At 40.9% G+C, this 12005-nt stretch overlaps 1 protein-coding gene across 2 annotated transcripts in view; it reads right to left on the bottom strand.

The window, feature by feature from the left end:
* The window catches only part of ATOSA (atos homolog A), a 47693-nt gene that overhangs the window by 30823 nt on the left and 4865 nt on the right, over positions 1-12005 (bottom strand). The window contains exon 1 of one of the 2 annotated variants that reach the window (XM_064668762.1): positions 4821-4839. The exons of the other annotated variant lie outside the window; for it this stretch is intronic. The gene's annotated coding sequence lies outside the window, so the exon portion shown is untranslated. Of the gene's footprint in view, positions 1-4820; positions 4840-12005 lie in introns of those variants that run through there. 2 annotated transcript variants of the gene reach the window in all.

The raw sequence follows: 12005 nt of genomic DNA, 5'->3' as shown, positions 1-12005 counted from the left end.
AGCAGGGCTGTAGCAACAGATCTCCAGAATACTTACCCATTCTTTAACAGCTGAGCCAAAGGGGCAGAGAAGGTCCTACCCTGTCCAGCAGCAGCTTCAAGCCCCTCTGTGGCCACTGCTACAGATTTCTACAGTCCTACAGTGACATTCCCCAACTTCCACAAGGAGGACAAATGCCTGCCTGTACATGCAAGTCAGATGAAAAGCCAGATCCACCCCACCAGCTACAGGCCCTTCCTCACCTCTCTGTACCATACCCAGGTCAAATGCACAGAGCTTCCTACCTCCTTCTCTCTTTCCCCCTTGCAATGCTATTCGAGTTAAATGAATGTTATAAGTTAAATGAAAAGGATTCAGAGAGATCTGCTCAGACTATAAGCTTTTGTATTTAAACTAATGCTTTAACTGCCAGGCACTTTAAAGTATACAGTACTTCAAACATCTTTTAGAAAGAAGTTATAGGAACTAAAATATGCAAGGCCTCTAGGAATTCATATCCACTTTCTCTTAGTTTACTTTTTCTCCTTCGGCAGCTGGTTTGCTTTGCCTTTTAAAATTTATTTTAAAGTCATAAAACCAACAAGTTATCTTCAGTTTCATAAACTTTGCTAAAACTGAAGAGAAAAAAGTGTTAGTTACCATGGCAGCAGTGAGGAGTCCCTGGGTCAGGATGTAGAGAACTTCTCTTGTTTTGTCTCATCATTTGCATCAGAAGTTCAGCCATCTGTTATTAACTATTTAACAACAGTCTTGCTTGTTAGCACTGGTGCTTGCTATTTAAGTCTCCCCACCTTCAACCCTTTTGTAAATCTCCTAATTAATGTGGAAATTCATCTGAGGGCTCAGTTATCTTTCAGGTAGGATGACCACCATTACTTCAACTTGGTCAATATTCTCCTTTCTCACCAAGGAAAAAGCATACACTTAGGCAGACACCAACCTCCAGAAGCAGCAGCTTTATTGTTAGACATCAATTTGAAAAGAATTTCATCAGACAGTAGATGATGTGGCTGAATTCCAAGACAGGCTATATCCCTCCTATTTAAGCATACTTCACTACACATGATATTCCCAAGTTCCACAGCATCTCTCAATCTTCTTTATCCCATCTGCTTGATATGACAAAAGAAAACAGTTTTGCAATTTTATTTCAAAAGATAAATAGCAGACTCAACTGTGTTGCTATCAAGTAAATATTGCCTTTTATCCTCTGAGGGAATCTGAAATATATTTATCTACTAGCTGTATACACTAAGAAAACAAAAACTTGGTTGTACATTTCCAAGCTTAGAATTTTGGAGTTAAAAATATTTTACCTTATCTTGACTTCAGTATCTTCATTCAAATCTGCATGACCTAAAACAATACACTGGCTCTTTCTGAATCTAGTCCTAGGAAAGCAGGCCAGTCTTGTTGCTCCTCACTCATCACACCCTCAGAAGAAAGTGGGAGGCTTACAATGACAAAAGGGGAACAACATGGCTGTTGCTTTTACTGTTCCTAAAACTATTTCACAAAAGAAAAAAAAAGGTACCATTAGGAGCAAGAGGCCTTCAGCAGGAAGTCCTTGTTTCAGTCACTTAACACCCTGACATATGCTAAGAACACTCTGTTCACAGATACAGCCGGTAAAACTCAGATCCTCAAAACTTACAAAGTGGAAGAAAAATTTGAAAAATACTTATGTGGGAATATGAAAAGAGAGTTGCAGAGCATCAGAAGGCTAATTCACACATCCAAATAACGAGACAGGATTTTCCAGGCTGGTCTTTCATTCAGATGACAAGCAGACCAGCAGCCTGTTATATGCACTAGCAATTTCAGTGCAGCGTGACACGGTGCAGAGACAGCACTGGCCAAGATGCCTTCTCAGACTACAGAGATGAGAGATTTGATAGATACAACCACACATACATAGGATAGATCTGATATGATGCAATGGTTTAGAGACCCAAAACAAGAACACAGTATCATTACTTCTGGGTCCAATGAGAATGATTCAACTGAACAATCTAGAAGTGCCTGAAAAGGTTTTCCTTTCAGCACGTTCAGGGAAATTGTCCATTACAGATACTCAACTTCTCCTGTGAAGGCTTGGTGAATTACATCCAGGGCATCTTTCTGGCTATAAGACCGTGTCAACTCGAGAGACTTGGTCCAATTCCAAGAAGCTATGTGAACACTGATGGCATACCTAAGCCCAAGATAAATACAGTCATGGGGACGAACTGTTAAGCACATTTTCTACCTACATACGAGGCACCTACCAATGCCACTGAGCTGGATTTTTTTTTTTTCCTATGGAGTAACTGAAAAACAAGAAAATGAGAAATAAACCAAAGAGTGGAAATGCACTGATAATAATGAAGCTTTTAAAGAGAATTCACAAGGAGAAGAGATAGAAACACTCAAGAATTCAATAGTTTTATTTTAATGGACAACACATTAAACATTGTAGTATGCAGATTAAGTAGGAGCTGATACTTCTGTAACTTTATTACAACATTATGTTAGTTAGAAGTCACACCTACAAGCTGGAAACTTCTGCAGCACTGCTGCAAGAACAGAACTAGCTATCAGGGTAATCAAAAAAGCATACAGGAAAAAAAGCACAGGACTTGTTAGGAAGTGTCCTCAGGTGAGGAATGTAGATTAAGAATTCCATTATTTTATCTGAAATACAGAAAAAGACAAAACAAAAAGCCCAGAGCAAACTATTTTCATAACATCTGACCTCTTCTACTGCAGTTTCCTTTTGTATTCCTCTTCTGTTTGTGCTACTTGATCTCCCAAAACTTTGATGTTACCAACCATTCATTGTCATCTAAGTGGGTGGAACTTTGTCAGAACATGTTTGACCACCCAAAATCCTCCTCCTAGCTAGTGAGGCTACCTCCAGCTCCAGTAGGTTTGTTTCAGTATTTGTAGTCCAGACTATTAGAGGGTGGGTTGGAGGGAAAGTCCTAAGCTTAGCAGACCCAAGGGAGAGGCTGTACTTCTTCATGAGAAATGCAAGGAGCTCTGAGAGGTGAAACTGCCGACGGTGGAGCAGCATGAAGCTCCTCAGGTAATTTTTCCAATGCTATTAACCTTCACCTACAATGCCTGCCCTTAAGCGGTTAAACAGTAACCTGCAAAAGTAAAAAAGTTACAAAAGAGACAATATATGCTTCCCATCTGAAAAAATTCTGGGACAGTGGCCAGGCCTGTAAAATTGTTTTTAAATTTTATTTGAGAGGATAAATGAGGACATTACAACTCTCAAGCTGTGTAAAAGACTGCACATTTTAAAATGGACACCAGAGCCTACAATGGAATTTTGAATGCATAAGACAAAAGAACATTTTTGATAGTTTTAGAATTGAACTGTGTCACACAGCACAATGCAGCTATTTACAAGTTTCCACATTATAAGTCATGTTATTAAGCCTTAGTAGTCTTCTGGTACTCCAAAGAAGAAAACATGAGATAGGGGCAAAATTGAAAGGCCTAATAGAATTTCAGCCAAGAATTTAGTTTGCCCCCCTCTTTCCTAATACATGGTAATTTTCCACATAGCAAAATGGCAGATTCACATATTTAAAATTTAATATATTCAAGTATGAAATTTCACTTTGTCCTCTCAAAAATTCCTTACTACTTTATAAAGCAATGCTTCAGTGACTCAAGGCCAATTTTCCCACACAAAATACAAGAGTACACTAGTGGAATCATTCCTCCTTCTGTGTCAGGAGGTGGACATCTCATGTCAGCAGGCTCACTTAAAACTAGAGCTCTGGTGCTTTGCAGAGAAATATCAACAAGGTCTATACACGAGATAAAAATACATGCAAGTACTTGATCCAAGCAACATTCACATTTTTAGATAACAAGTTTGCATAAGAAGTAATGGATAATGCTCAGTTCTGCATTGAGTTCAGTATGCTATTTAATTAGCTTTAAACATGCCATATAGTTGAACAACCAGTAAGCTGCTAATTAAAAATACATATTTTTATTGCCCCCAAAGCTGACATATTTGCATCAGCTTCATTTGCCCCGAGACAAACAAGTAGTGGCAAAGAGCTGATAATGTTTCATGCATTGTTTCTAGCAGAAATCAAAATACTGTAATAGTTTCCTCCTGTTGGAGGAAAAAAAATAAAAAAGAGGAGAGAGAAACTTGACCTACATAACAAGGCACAGAAGAAACTCAGTTAAGCTTCAGGGTGTTTTTGGGAGGGGGGAGAGGTGATGTTTTTTTCCGTAACAATGAAGAGTCAAACAGTTACATATGGCTACACTAACTACAACTGTTAGCACATCTGACACTTAACTACACGTCTCACTTCTAGGGCTTAGAAGTCCTCCCCTCCTGTTCCAGGACATTTAATACTCTTGCCCTAACAATGTAGTGAATAAACAGATTTAATTTTTAGGCTGTCCATCACCTTTCTCTAAAAAGAGGTTAAAATAAAAAAAAAGAACAAGAAAACAAACCCCACAGCTCACAGAAATCCAGCCTTTCACAGGCTCAGTATACGGAAGGAAAGGGAGAATGTCTGGTTTGGGTTTCTAAAGGAACTGTTTACAGACTTAACCGAAGAGGCAAACTTTTAGTACAGGGTGGGTTTTAAACCACCTTCCACAGACAACCACCACCAACAGCTGCCGATTACTCTTTAGTTACACAGCTTGAACTTGTTCCACGCCCGGGAAAGCCTGTCCGGGCCGGTGCCACCGGCCCTCCAGCCTCCCCCCGTCCCTCCCGCACAGCCCCCGGCCCCGGGGTCGGTGACACCTCTGCGCGGGGACCCCGCGGGGCTCCCCGCCGTACACACCTTGTCGGCGCGGCCCGGCGCTCCCGCAGCGAGCCCCGCAGCGCCGGCGCGGGTGGGAGGGTGCCCACGGCATCCTCCACAAAGGAGGCAGAGTAGGGGCGCGCATAGCAACAGGCCCGGCCGCCGATTGGCCCCGCCGGGCGAGCGCCGGCCCCTCGGCCCGGCCCGGCCCCGCCCGCACGGCCGGGCAGGTGAGCGGCGGGGGCACGGCCCGCAGGGACCCGGGATGGGTCACCCCGCACCGCCGGAACGCTCCCGTGCCGGGAGCTGCCCTGGGTCCGTGCCTGGCACCGTGCACGGAATGTTCCCGCACAGCACCGGTTCGAGGAGCCAGCCCGAGCTGCAGTGTGTGCGTGTGTGCGAGGTGATGAATATTTACATCTGGAGTGGAAAAAGCCGCCAGCCCGCCCTCCTGCCAGCCAGCGCCAGCTAACTTCCCACTGCGCTTTTTTCCACTGCTCAGCCCACTCGGGAGTGGCTCGGCTGCCTCATTCCTCTGACCCTCACGGCACACACAGTGCCGAGGAGATCCCATCCCCAGCTCTCCTTGCACTACCGCAGTTCTTACTTCAGTATTTTTAATGGGTACTTTTGAGGACTAATTTACGAGGTTGTTTCACAAGAGCAGTCTCAAAACAGCATGTGCTATTCTAGTTGCAGTCTAAACATGTTGTCCACATTAAACAATTTCATCCAGTTCTTACCTATTTACAAGTACTCGAGTCAGATGACATTCACCATATTAACAGAATCATCACAAAAAAACTATCTTACTCTCAGCCTAACCTCATCACAAAACAACACTAAAACTCTTGTTCTGTAATCAGATACCATGAAACTAGGAGAAGTCCAGATTAAACCAGACTTCACAACCACATTCAAAATCCAGTACCACTCACTAACCCATTCCAGAGCATGGAAAACATGCCACTTCACAGAATGACTTTTCCCCACTCACATTTTATACAACAGTACCATTTAGCTGTGGTTACAAGAAAACATAGTCTATACAAGATTTCTAAGTAGAAATTTTATCTGAGGAAGGTCGGATACCTTTTAATAGTTGGCCCATTTAAAGATCGCAGATACAGATACTGCCTTACAGAAAGTTATATGCAAAACATACCATTTCATTAGTCACTGACATTCAAGCTTCCTGTATATTTTATCTCAGTTTGCTTTCCAAGTATTTTTCTTTCACGGAACATTTACTTCTACAAAAACACCGGACTTTACACAGTTGTCTGAAAAAGCGATTTTAAGTTTTCTTATTCAAGCAACTACCTAGCTCTTGAGAAAAGTATTCAGACGATTTTCTATGAAAGTTATTGAATATCTACAGGAGGAATGGGAGGGGCAAGAGGAATATTTACCATGCTGATAAAAACAGTATGTTTCAAAGTTTTGCTAACAAGAGGCAGAAGCAACAACACCCAAGTCAATTCCCACAGGGACCAGCAGAGACAGCATTCAGGAACCACCAGTTGTTTTTACAGGCAAACTAACAATGCTTTAGTGATGAGCAGCTGCCTCTAGATGACAGGCATACCTACACACTATACTGCTCCAGAACAGTCTCCCCACACTGGGCTACTGGAGTGCAACTGCAAAGATCCTTTTCACACCAGATATTCTTCAAATACAGTAAAAGTAGGACAGCACGTTGACACTCCAGCTTTTAAGTCCTAACTCAGCCATAGGTATGCAGAGCTGAGCTCTGTGCCTGTGGAAGAACACCCCAGAAATGAATGCATCTGGCCTAATAAAATGCTAAATTTAGAAAGTGCAATATTAAAAATTCCACCAAAAAGCTCCATCTGGAAGCAGGCTACTCATTTATCAGCTGGATCTCTTACTCTTCCACAAATTTCAGAGGCACAAGGTATTTAACGTGACTGAACATAACAGAATACAGTAGCACATAGAGATATACACAGGACTTTATCCTAAGCTGCAGATTTCATCATCATAAAGTCGCTGCACTTAAAGTACTATTTGCAGTTTTAATACTGTGCAAAACGATGAGAAATTATTAAGATAAACAGATTGTCTTTTGACCCACCTTCTGCCACAAACAGGATAACACTTCTAAAAATAAAAAAGATTATATCTTCATAACAATGGATTTTATCCCAAAACAAACTTTGGAAGTAAGCAGTCCTACACATCTCACAAAGCAGGAAATCAGAGCCAAATGAGTTTCATCTCGGTATCAACTGAACTACACATTGATTCAGCAGCACTTGCCAGTAGACATAATTGGCATCATGCCTACATTACAAAAAACACCCAATTTCAGCCTTTGGAGGGCCATGCCAAAGCACAGGATGTCCAGTAACGAGCCAGTTCATAAAAACACTCTCTTTCAGATTCCAGCCCTGTCTTGTGCAGGAAAAGCAAGGTGTACACGTGATCCCTAAGGAGCAAAGCCTAAGTGACTTCAAGGCACCTTATGCTTACACAGCCTAGTTGTAGAGACAAGCTAAAAATAAAAATACACTTCTACTAACACATCCCTTCCATGAAACAAACATTTTGGATTGAGTTATTAATTTGCAGAACACAAAACCAGCAAGAGGTCTCATGTAGACGGCCTATTCCCTTTCTCCCACTGCAGACCCACAGATGCTCAACTGCTCAGAACAAAGCTGAAGTCAGTTCTTGATGGTTGCAATGCATATTAAAGAGATTATTAGATATACCACTCACATTCTTAATTTATGTCTATTTTCCTTTTACTGATGTTTAAACTCAAGATTTCTTGAGCAAGAAAAACTACACAGCACACCTAGAGAAGCTGAAAGCATCAGATGCTAATAGTTCCACTATGATTTTAAAACAAACAAAAAATTTAAAAAATCAGTGTATATCATAAAGCTGCTCAAAATTTCATAGTAGAAACTAAAACAAGAATGAATAACACCAGTTTATAAAAAGTGTCCTAAAACATTTATAAAACACCATTACATATTCTCAACATGAAGATGGGATGAAAGAACATACAATGCACATCATAGTGAGGCTATAATAGGAAACATCCAAAAGCAGTACAATAACAGCCAGTTATTGCTGTCTCAAGCTAAGTGAACTTAACCCCTCAATGTAAGGTGAGGCAGGTGTGTATTCTAGGAGTTTGATATCCATCTTTGCCTTCAAACTTTTCTAGTATTACCAACTATTCCTCCCATTTCAAGCACATAGACATGGTTTCATTCCTTCACTTTTTAACAGCACGCAGACTCCTAAAGGGGTCCTCCACACCTTGCCTGTGCCATCCTGGTGTAAGCAGTTACACTGTGAGTATTGCTGTTAGTATAGTTATGGTAGTATCACCCAGCTCCCTCCTCCAATTCTAGCCCTCCAGACACTTTGTTTCTCATGGCTTCTCCACAGTAAACAAAACTTCTTTGGCCATTCAAACACCATGTGCTTCAAAAGGAAGACCCTGCTTCCCCCACAAAATAAAAAAACCCCAAAATCATACTTTTCAGTAAAATGCAACTGAAGTGGGGAAACTTGCATAGAAAATATGCCTGAAGACTTATTTTTAAAGAATTTTACAGCAGAGAAAAAAGGATTTACCTTTCAGCAGCATCCGTGTTGATATCCCTCTCTTTGACCTACCTGTACATTCCTAGTCCATGCTGATCTTGACAATTTTGTCCCTGTTCAGTTCCTACCAGTACAAAACTCCTCCTCTTTAACTCCACATCACTATAATATTTACTAAAGTTGTTCTCTTCTTGATGCACCTATTCTCTTCCCCCTACTCTCAGATACAACTACGTAATCAAAATTAAAAGCTCAAATGAAAAAAGAGCAAGTAAATAGGAGTCTTACTGGGCTGTGTTTTAAAGATTAAGATCTAACATGAGAAGGAAATGCACCAATACTTGTGGCTTTCAAGAAAACTGCAAAGAAAAAAAAGCATTAGCCCAACATACCAAAACTTCACTCTCTGCTAACACAGAAGTTATGCCTTCAGTAAGTAGTCACCATAGACATTTACACAGATATTGCTCTTACACACCCTCTCTGTCCCCCTAAGTCTGCAAACAAAGCCTTCTATCAAACTTGCTGCCTTGCCTGGACGTGTGAGTTTGAGCCATGGTTTGTTTCGTGTATGCTGGGCTGCTGCCCTGGCAGGGAATCAAGGAGAACAATACCTGGCAGGGGAGAAGGGCTTCTCATCGCTCTGAAAAAAGAGCGTGCTGACCACAGCAGCTCTTCCTGCACCTCTCCTTCTCCTTCCCTTGTCCCTCAGAAGAAACCAGCTACCACCCTACCACCTCCCACTGAGGTACTGACTGTACTGAGGATACAGGATAATACTTGCCATCTTCAACTCTACCAAAATTCTCTCTTTCTGCCCTTCCCTCTCCCATTACACCCAACAACAAGATGACACTAGCACAGCACCCTGAGAAAGAAGCTTAATTTGTTGCAGCACAGAGAAGTGTGAAATATGCCCTAGAAATCCTGAAGGCTCATCAGTGGGCAAAAGGAATCCCTGCATACATAGCAAGCACCATTAAGAGGTTAAACTAGCACAAGCAGTCACCTGCTTATGGACTGACTAAAGTAGTTCACAATCCAAAATGGACTTACTTACCAACCTGGTTCCCAGGGATCTTAATGGAAAAAAAAAAAATCACTAACTTGTGTAATGTAAAACAGATGACATGGTTCATAGGCAACCAGAGAGTCCTTATTTCAGATACATTCTCTTTTTTTATACCTCAGAAGAAAAACCAACTTGTTTTTTTTCGCTAGGAGAATCCAACAGTTTCGGGAAATGCATTGATCATTGCTAAGAGGGAAGTCTAAGTGCCCCACAGTTACTGGGTACTACATACCTGGACAGAGAGAGATTGCATGCCTGCCCACAAAAAGAAAAGTGCTCAAATCAAAACAAATGTATACAAGGGGAGAAAAACTCTCCTTAGTGCTCTTAAACAAAGTTGTTCAGAAGATTTCTCAGTAAGACTACTTTGTTTACCTTTATTCATTACAAGGATTCTTACAATCAGCACAGACATGAAAGTATCCTTAGTATTTCATGCCATGGAGTGCTTCCTTCCCGGTGTGTTCAGCTGCCTCCATTGATTCACACTCAGCTCTCCCCTCCAAATTATCCCCAAGAACATCCTCATACTATCCTATTACATCTCTGCATTTTGAGTTAAGGTAATGTAATAATAGTATCCCAGATAGCAACTTTAAATAGCTCTGGTCCCAAAGCTAGCATTAAAAATCACTAGCCAAAAGAACCAGTTAGGCCCATTTAACAAGGAAGAAAATGTATTAATACAAGTGAGTTAAATTTGATTTGGTCAGAATAATTCTGAATTGTTAAGAAAAGCTAAAGAATTTTCATGATTTACAACTCAACTATACTGTTTACAAGTAGCCTTTACAAAAAAAAAATCTCTCTTCCAATCCCAGTACAGTTATGCATGGAGAGCAAGAATAGCTCACATGGCTTTGGCCACGTGCCTGTAGCTATAGTCAGAAAAAGGAATATGTAATGCAAGTGAAGTCTTCCAAAGTCTAACTACCTATGCAGGTCCAAGAGGTACTCTTCTGTATTTGCATTCATCCTTAATTGCCTACTTATACACGGAGTTTCAGTACTAGGTAGTACAAAGGTAACCATGCAATTGTACATGCACATCTAAAACAATTTTAACTTAAAAACTGGCTTCTGCCTAAATATTAAATATAAATGACCTGCAAAGACTGAAAAATTTACTATCTCCTTGAAAGATAATTATGTGGGACAGTGAAAAATCTAAAAAACTTGGTTTATCAAGTATCATGTCAGAATGGAGATAGCAATTACAGCTATATTTACAGTTAAACTGCAACACCTTACTGACTAAAAGAATACAGTAACTGTTGGACTGTTATCCTAAACTTGTTGCTGAGAAGATAAAGGGCTATGGCTATTTCACCGCCTGTAAACAGCTGCTATTAGTAGAAGTTTGTCAAAATAACAAGGAAACATATTGTAAACAGTGAGGCAGATAGAGCAAGTTCTTTTAACAAATGTCATATAGCTGGTTTGTTCTCGTCAGTTACTCTGTTTTCACAGGAGATTTCTAATTTTAATAAGCAGAATTTCATTTGGCAACAAACTCTTGTCTCTCATGAGAATCTGTATTTATAACTGTTAGCTTATTTTTAAAAACATTTTGGAGCTGGTAGACCTCAGATCCAATAATAGTTTCAACACTGCCCTTAACAATAAAGTCCAATCTAATACACTTCGGTCCAGGGATCTGAGCTGGCATGCCAAAGTTTCTCACTTCAGCAAGTAAAGAATATGGTCAGAAGGGTCAGTTTATACAGCCCAGGCCTATGGGCTTGGCATACCCACAAGCCCCAAAATATCCACCTAAATGCCACTCCAGTAGCATCTGTTGTAGCAACAAGAGCCCCTCTGAAGGCAAGTATGGACAACACCAGGCAAACAAAAAGAAAACGGCCAAGTTGTTACCAGTGTGGTCCTCTCTGAAAAACAGGTATGCCATGAAGAACTCTCACTGTTGAACAGCGATGAAAGCACCCTTCCAACCCAAGAAATACTTCTACAACAGGAGGTCTTGCCTTACTGTCAATAGTGAGGCACAAGTTGCAGAACAGGTCAGAAAACTAACATAAGCAGGGGTTTCAAACTAAAACTTGGAATTTTCCATTCTACAAATTAATATACTTTGATTCTTTTGGGGGGGGGTGCCTAACTTTTTTAAAAAGTTAAGCACCTAAAAGCTAAGAATTCTTCTGAGTTTAATTTTTGAGGTAGAAGTTTAATAAAAGAGTTGATATTGTCGTTTCTTGGGTGCAAGGACAGAGTTGTACTGAAAGCATCAAGGCTCCACCCTCAATGAAAAGAAAAGGCTTGTGTTCCTGTTCACTCATACACTGCATCTATATATTATATGTTATCAGGGCAAATCTGCTCTCCCCAAAGATTAGAGCTCGATGGCTTCACACCTTACAAATGGAATCTGAGTGCAATATCCTGACCACCTGTCCGTTTGGTTGGGTTGGTTGGGTTTTTTCATCCTAAATAGTTTCAGCTTTCCTTTCTTTCAGAGAATAAGATGGGTTTATTTGAAAGTCATCCACATAGGAAAAGCAGAGCCCCCCAGCCCTTCCTGCCTGTCAGAGGGAGCCTCCCTC

This window comes from Pseudopipra pipra, chromosome 12 (genome assembly GCF_036250125.1).
Source record: "Pseudopipra pipra isolate bDixPip1 chromosome 12, bDixPip1.hap1, whole genome shotgun sequence".
Classification (NCBI taxonomy): domain Eukaryota; kingdom Metazoa; phylum Chordata; class Aves; order Passeriformes; family Pipridae; genus Pseudopipra; species Pseudopipra pipra.
This window is presented reverse-complemented; position numbering and strand designations above follow the sequence as displayed.